The 7,309-nt window shown below is 43.2% G+C and overlaps 1 non-coding gene across 1 annotated transcript; it reads left to right on the top strand.

Moving 5' to 3' along the window:
• Positions 1–6,613: 6,613 nt before the first annotated feature.
• On the top strand, positions 6,614–6,732 carry LOC145417416 (5S ribosomal RNA). Its single transcript, XR_013900502.1, has one exon. It is a non-coding gene; the product is annotated as a 5S ribosomal RNA (ribosomal RNA).
• The last annotated feature ends 577 nt before the right edge of the window (positions 6,733–7,309 follow it).

The following is a 7,309-nucleotide window of genomic DNA, read 5'->3' as shown; positions in this document are numbered from 1 at the left end:
ACTGACTGATAAAACAAACTATCCACACACTATTCAGCCCTAACCAATACAATGACTATGCGACCTACCTAAGTACCATTCCGTCACTACAGCCCGATGAAATACACAGCCCCTCGTCATTCACATGATACAACACAACCTACTAAACATAATCTAATCTAACCGAATCCTACCTAACCCAATCCAACCTAACTCAATCTAACCCAACCGAACGTAACATAGTTCAATCAACACAACCTAACCTACAGTAACCTGATTTATTCAAGGGCAGTCTGCACATCCTAACCACATGCCTTACCTACTCTTTCACTTTAGCGTAGCCTAGAACTGCCACTTCACCAACGTGAATGCTCAAATGTAACAATATAATAATAGTAATATAGCGCTGGTCACGAAGAAATGTTACGGAAAGATGCAGAGAAGCAGCAGGCTCTTCTACAGTAGTACCACTGAACTACGCGAAATTATGTAAAAGTACGAAAACCTGGCCCAAGTTAAGGGGAACAGAGCATAGCCACCATGACAATAGGACTACCCAGCACGGAGACAAAGGGTTATAAGCCAGCACCGTAGTATACACACACTGTCCCTCAGCATTCACATCACACAGCACAACAGAGGCGGAGGGGAACAGTTGAAGCTGCCGAAAGTGCGTACTGGTGGACGGCCATTCCGGGACCCAACATGGCAGCGTTAATTCGTTGTAAAGAAAGTTGAAAAGGGGGAGGGGGGTGAGGGGATGCAGGAAACTCTGCCTTTACAGCCATGACGTGTTATATTCCATTCTTGCCACCAAAAAACGACTTTTTAAACCTTAGGAAATGCTGAAGGAAGGATGCAGGACACTGTCTACTTCCATTACATCTGTTTTATATATTGGCTATTGTGTTCTGCTTACGGGAAATTACTACAGCGAAGTGCTTTACTTTATTCCTGTCACCGACAGACGATTCTGTTAAGCCTAGTATGGTGAATGTCCTTTCGTAGCTTATTTCACGTACCTCTGTGGCAGAAACAGACACTGCCATGGCCCTGCATCCTTGTCTCACAGCACTTCTTTTTGGCTATCTCCATATTCTAGTGATAATCTATTATTCCAATGCAGTATTCAAGATGGAAAGATGGTAATTTTAGGACAACCTAAAGTAAAGAGTGTATAGTACGGCAGGACACTAACAACATTATTACCGTGTCGTCTGTTAGTTTATTCCTGCTACCGAAGAACGATTAGGAGCATAGAAAATACCCCTTTGTTTTTTTCGGGGCCAGTGAACGCTAAAGCTACCCCTGCCACTTCGACATCTCTCTGCTAAATTGAGTAAAACGTTTTGTAGATTGCAAGACTAACAAAGACGTCACAGTGCTGGCGTAAATTCCTTCACTACGTGCTGGGAGGTTAATCTGAACTTGTAATTTGATAAGTAACTTGTGGTCGTGTTGTGGTTAGAATTAGCCAGTCGTGGTGATGACCATGCACAGGTTCGATTCCCACGAGGTGACTGGAGGTTTATCAAGTAATGCCGCCAAGGAAAGTAGACTGATCCTCTGTCTTTAAATGTACTCGACTACGGTAGCCTACCCTCGAGACCCTACGGTACAACTCCAGGCTCTACGCACAACTCCAGGCTCTACGGTACAACTCCAGGCTCTACGGTACAACTCTAATAGGGTTAATTGGGATTGGCTGTTACGATTTATATCTTCAAGCTAAGGTGGAATATCCAATCCAGTGTCCCTTTTTGAACAAGATCCCGGTTTGTGTTCCATTATTAACCATCTACTGGTCGGCACAACTCTAGCATTCTATTACAGCTAACACCAGATGATTCCTTTAAGCTGAGGGTGAGCCAAGGAAGCCGGAGTGTTTATACCGTTACTACTAACTTTCTCATGGAACAACTCTTCGCAACACAATTTTATTCAGCTGAAAATGAATCATACGCTTCTAACTGTTAATATTGTCGTCATTAGCTTTCTCAAGGCCAGGTCAACTATATTTCACTTCGGCTGACTCCAGTTTATTTCAGTTAAGTGTCAGTAATGCAGAGCTGTTGTAACATCAGAAGACCAATTGCCACAGTTGTTCACAGTCAAGGTAAACAAAAACTATATATCTTGTTCACAGCAGCCGAATGTCAAATTCAATAGCAAATTATCTGAGTGTGAAATAAGAAAAAAAGAGTAATCTCGTAGTCTGTCCCAGTGCAATTTTCCGTGATCCACAAACCCAACCACCATCACTACCACCACCATCAACCAATCACTACAACCAGTCACTACTACAACCACCGAGACCATCATCGGTCAACGAGCCCCAACAATCACTGCCACAATTACACACAACCACGACTACCATCCACTACCATCCTCTTCTCTTTCCTATTATTACTACTACTACTATACTACTACTACTGCTGCTGATGCTGCTACGAATATCACTACTACGGATACTATTACTAAAAATAATAACTTGCCACCATCACCACCGCAACCACCACCACCACCACCACCACACACAATACATTCACGGTGATAAAGACGAGATGCAATAGTTACCGCGTGTGTGTGTGTGTGTGTGTGTGTGTGTGTGTGTGTGTGTGTGTGTGTGTGTGTGTGTGTGTGTGTGTGTGTGTGTGTGTGTGTGTGTGTGTGTGTGTGTGTGTGTGTGTGTGTGTGTGTGTGTGTGTGTGTGTGTGTGTGTGTGTGTGTGTGTGTGTGTGTGTGTGTGTGTGTGTGTGTGTGTGTGTGTGTGTGTGTGTGTGTGTGTGTGTGTGTGTGTGTGTGTGTGTGTGTGTGTGTGTGTGTGTGTGTGTGTGTGTGTGTGTGTGTGTGTGTGTGTGTGTGTGTGTGTGTGTGTGTGTGTGTGTGTGTGTGTGTGTGTGTGTGTGTGTGTGTGTGTGTGTGTGTGTGTGTGTGTGTGTGTGTGTGTGTGTGTGTGTGTGTGTGTGTGTGTGTGTGTGTGTGTGTGTGTGTGTGTGTGTGTGTGTGTGTGTGTGTGTGTGTGTGTGTGTGTGTGTGTGTGTGTGTGTGTGTGTGTGTGTGTGTGTGTGTGTGTGTGTGTGTGTGTGTGTGTGTGTGTGTGTGTGTGTGTGTGTGTGTGTGTGTGTGTGTGTGTGTGTGTGTGTGTGTGTGTGTGTGTTAACCCAAACCAACTCCATTCCCCATGCTGGCCGAATATGCAAAGGAAGGTATAATACACTTAGACCCTGAGATGTAATATTTAGAGGTGGCCGCCGACAATGGAGAGTGAGGGCCAGAATTATCCCCTCTTCGCCCATGCTGGCTGGGTACGTATCGGGAAGAAGAGAGAGAGAGTAATATCTTTAAACCCATTTCTGTAATATTTGTGGAGATGGCTGGAGTATTACAGTGTTTGTGTAGTGTACGGCTTAACTCTCTCTCTCTCTCTCTCTCTCTGGCAGTTCTATTAAGCCTGACACATAGGTGACCGCCCTAATCCCCAATACAGGCAAGTCCACACCAACCAAACTATCGCATCCCGTTTTATCACACCAATCCACCAACCTGATAATGTAAAATTCCTCCTACCTGTTAACACTTTTATGGCTGGGATAACTCTAGCACTCTAATATACCTATATCTAAATCTTTCATTTTAATACATTTCCCCCCACATAAAATAAACAGTTTAGAGATAGGAAGAATTAAGTGTAAAAAGGGTGTCTTGTGGGGAAGGCTCAGTCAACGTTATTAATGTCCAGCTTGAAACATTCATTCATTTCTTACTCCCACTGCCACATCCACGCCCACATCAGCAGACTGAACCGTCTCACAAACACATAACATCAGGTGAGTTTCTATTGCAGAGCTATTTAAGGACCACCTCTAACTTGGTCCAGATTTTTGTCCTTTTGTAGCTTATTCCGCGTAGCTCAGAGTCAGAAATAAACATTACTACAACTGTACATCCTCTCCATAGCACTTCTTCATGACCAGTATCATATTCTAGTGTTAAGCTATTGTTACAACTCAGCATTCAACATGGAGAGATTGTAATTTTAGGCCAAGTTAGAGTAAAAAGAGTACAGAATAACTCTCTTTTATCAGATGTTTCCTACCAACAGACGAAATTAAACTTGAAACATCAATAGGCCATTCACCCTAACTTGACACAGATTTTCGTCCCTTTGCTGTTTATTTCACCAAGCTCGGTGGTAGAAAATAACACTACGACTCTACATCCTTTCCATAGCACTTCCTCGTGACTAGGATCATATTTTAGCGTTAATCCACTGCTACAATTCCGTATTTAAGATGGGGAGACTGTACCTTTAGGCCAAGGTTAGATGAACAGAGTATAAGAAGTCTATCTGTCAATCTATCCTTTGCCAGACGCCTCAATCCCGCAACAAATAGCCTCCATGTCGCCCTATCCCCCACCACTTCATTGCCCTGCTCCCAGCTCACCCCCCCCCCTCTCTCAGATACCTCTCCACTCCATCCCTCCATCTCATTCTTGGCCTCCCCTTCCCTCTCCCCCCCTTCACCTCACATACACTCTCCTTGTTAGTCGCTCACTCTCCATCCTCTCCACATGGCCAAACCACCTCGATGTGTTTCTCCTAAGTCAAAGCCTGAAATCGTCTTCTGGTAAACAAAGTGAATGACGTAAGACGCTCGTGTGTTGAAGGGATGATGAAGATTTAACGACCCATGCGGTGGTCTCATAAGCTGAATAAAATCGTCTGGAGCCAGCAAGAGACTTCAGAGGACAACACCGCACTGCGAGGGAGAGAAAAGGAAACAAAGGCTCGTTCCTAAGTGGCACTGGAGGCCCGTAGCACCTTTTCCATAGCGATTTATTTTCTATAGTACACCTTAACGTTCTCTTTTATGTTCTTTATATCGTGTCAGCTTAGATACATAAAAGGGATACTACGGTGAAGTGTGCCTAAGTCGCTAAAGAAAAGGTGTTAGGACATCGCCATCCCTTCACTAAACCATCTGAAGGCATCAAGAATACATCGCAAATTACAACATCCTGCTGAAGGGGTTAAGAGGAAATAAGTGGCGTGATTCGGTATACCACTGGACCTTATAAAGCGAGATTCCTATAGTCTGCTCACTTGTTCAGTACGAGGAATTTATTTTTCGTTTTAATTTAGCTACAAGACGATTTTTATTCACCTGACAAGAATGACCAGGTGACACAGGATTAATTAAAGGTATACCTAGCACCTTCAGTACGAAAAGTCCCTCAGATGTAAGAGAAAAAATAATTGAAAAAGAAGATAGGTCATCGGTCTCAAGGGGTTCAACTGACTATAAGAAAATTTAAAGGAGGGTTATTTTTGCCTTTCTAACCCTTTCTAGTTCTCTCTCTCTCTCTCTCTCTCTCTCCCCTCCCCTCTCTCTCTCTCTCTCTCTCTCTCTCTCTCTCTCTCTCTGGTCGGTCAGTATTCTATTCCTGGACTAAAGCGAGCTGACTCCTAAGAAGCTGAGTGTGTTAACTAACAAGAAAAAGGAGAGGAAAGTTGCAACATGAAACTAACATTATAAACTCACTCTAACAATACACACACACACACACACAAACACACACACACACACACACACACACACACACACACACACACATACATACACACACACACACACACACACACACACACACACACACACACACACACACACACACGTACAAAACCCTGCCAAAGAGTAGGAGCAAGCAAAACAGAACAAAAACAAAAACATTACAAAAGAGAGCCAAATTCAAGATCCGTTCATTTCGAGATGCCTGGACACACTGCGTCTGAAAGACTGGAGATCATAGGAAGTAGGAAATACAGACAGAGGGAGACAGTTCCAGAGCTGACCTGTCGCACAAATGAAGGACATGGAGTAACGGTTAACCAAGTCATAAGTTAAGAGAAAATCTGCCAGTTCCATCGGGTGTAAGCAAAACGATCTGCACTTGCATCGATTAACGTTACATGTACAGTCGCCGTCAAAACTCCTGTCGCCTCCACTGCTATTCTCTCCAGGGACTTTGAAAATCAGTGGTGGTGAATCCGCAGCAACGAAGCTGATGATACTGATCTGTGGCCAAGTAAATTCATCAATGTCGGTTGCTACGAATTCACCACCCTGATTATCAAACTCCAAAGAGGAAAAAAAAAAAAAAAAAGGGGGATAGAACTTTGGACACCGGCTGTACCACTGTCTGTACTTCATTCACTTTAACTTGGCCCAAATTTTCATCCTTTTGGTGCTTAGTTCACGGAGCTCAGAGGCAGAAAAAAAAAAGTACCGTGATTCTACATGTTTTCTGTAGCACTTCTTCGTGACTAGCATCATATTCTGTTGCTAATCGATTGTTAAAACTCAGCATTGAAGATGGAGGGATTTTAGGTACAGGTAAAGTGAAAAGAGTACAGGATGTCTAAGCCATTAATGTTAAGATAATTATTTAGTATTATATTAAATGTGCCTTCATACTTACAACTCTTGCAATATGGCCAAAAGAGAACATGACCTACCCGCAAAAAATAAAAAAATAAATAAATAAATAATAAATGTCGTGTTAATTATAATAACTAGTAAATATGCGAATAATAATGTCTAATACCATATATCCTAATTATAATAAGTCTGCCAACGGCCATGCCACGTTGAGTACACCGCTTCCCATCCGATCAGCGAAGTTAAGCAACGTTGGGTCTGGTTAGTACTTGGATGGGTGACCGCCTGGGAACACCAGATGCTGTTGGCATCCCTACGTGTCAAGTGGGGTTGGTGGAGGATTAGTGCCCCTCCCTGTAAAACAATTAACTCTAAGCCCTTGGCCACCCCATTTGGGATACATGGCGTCTGGCAATGGATGGATGGATGGATAATAAGTCTAGTAACATATATGCTAATTATAATAAGTCTGGTAAATATATATTTATGAGGTGGTTTGGCCATGTGGAGAGGATGGAGAGTAAGAGACTGACGAGGAGAATGTATGTAAGTGAGGTAGAGGGGGTGAGAGGAACGGGGAGGCCAAGGATGAAATGGAGGGATGGAGTGCAGAGGTATATGAGAGAGGATGGAGTGAAGAGGTATATGAGAGAGGGTGGTGTGAGCTGCGAGCAAGGCTGCGAAATGGCAGGGGATAGGGCGACATGGAGGCGATTTGTTTGTGGTCACCTCTTACGGGATTAAGGCGTCTGGCAATAGATAGATACCGGTTGCTAATAAATCTAGTAACATATGCTAATTATGATGTCCTGTAATTATATATGCTAATTACAATAAATCTAGTAACATATGCTAATTATAAGTCCAGTAAATATAAATATTAACTA

The sequence above is a fragment of the Coenobita brevimanus genome, chromosome 1, assembly GCF_032717465.1.
Source record: "Coenobita brevimanus isolate Jiangsu-jjx chromosome 1, ASM3271746v2, whole genome shotgun sequence".
Classification (NCBI taxonomy): domain Eukaryota; kingdom Metazoa; phylum Arthropoda; class Malacostraca; order Decapoda; family Coenobitidae; genus Coenobita; species Coenobita brevimanus.
Note: the sequence above shows the minus strand (reverse complement) of the source record. Positions and strands in the feature narration are given on the sequence as shown.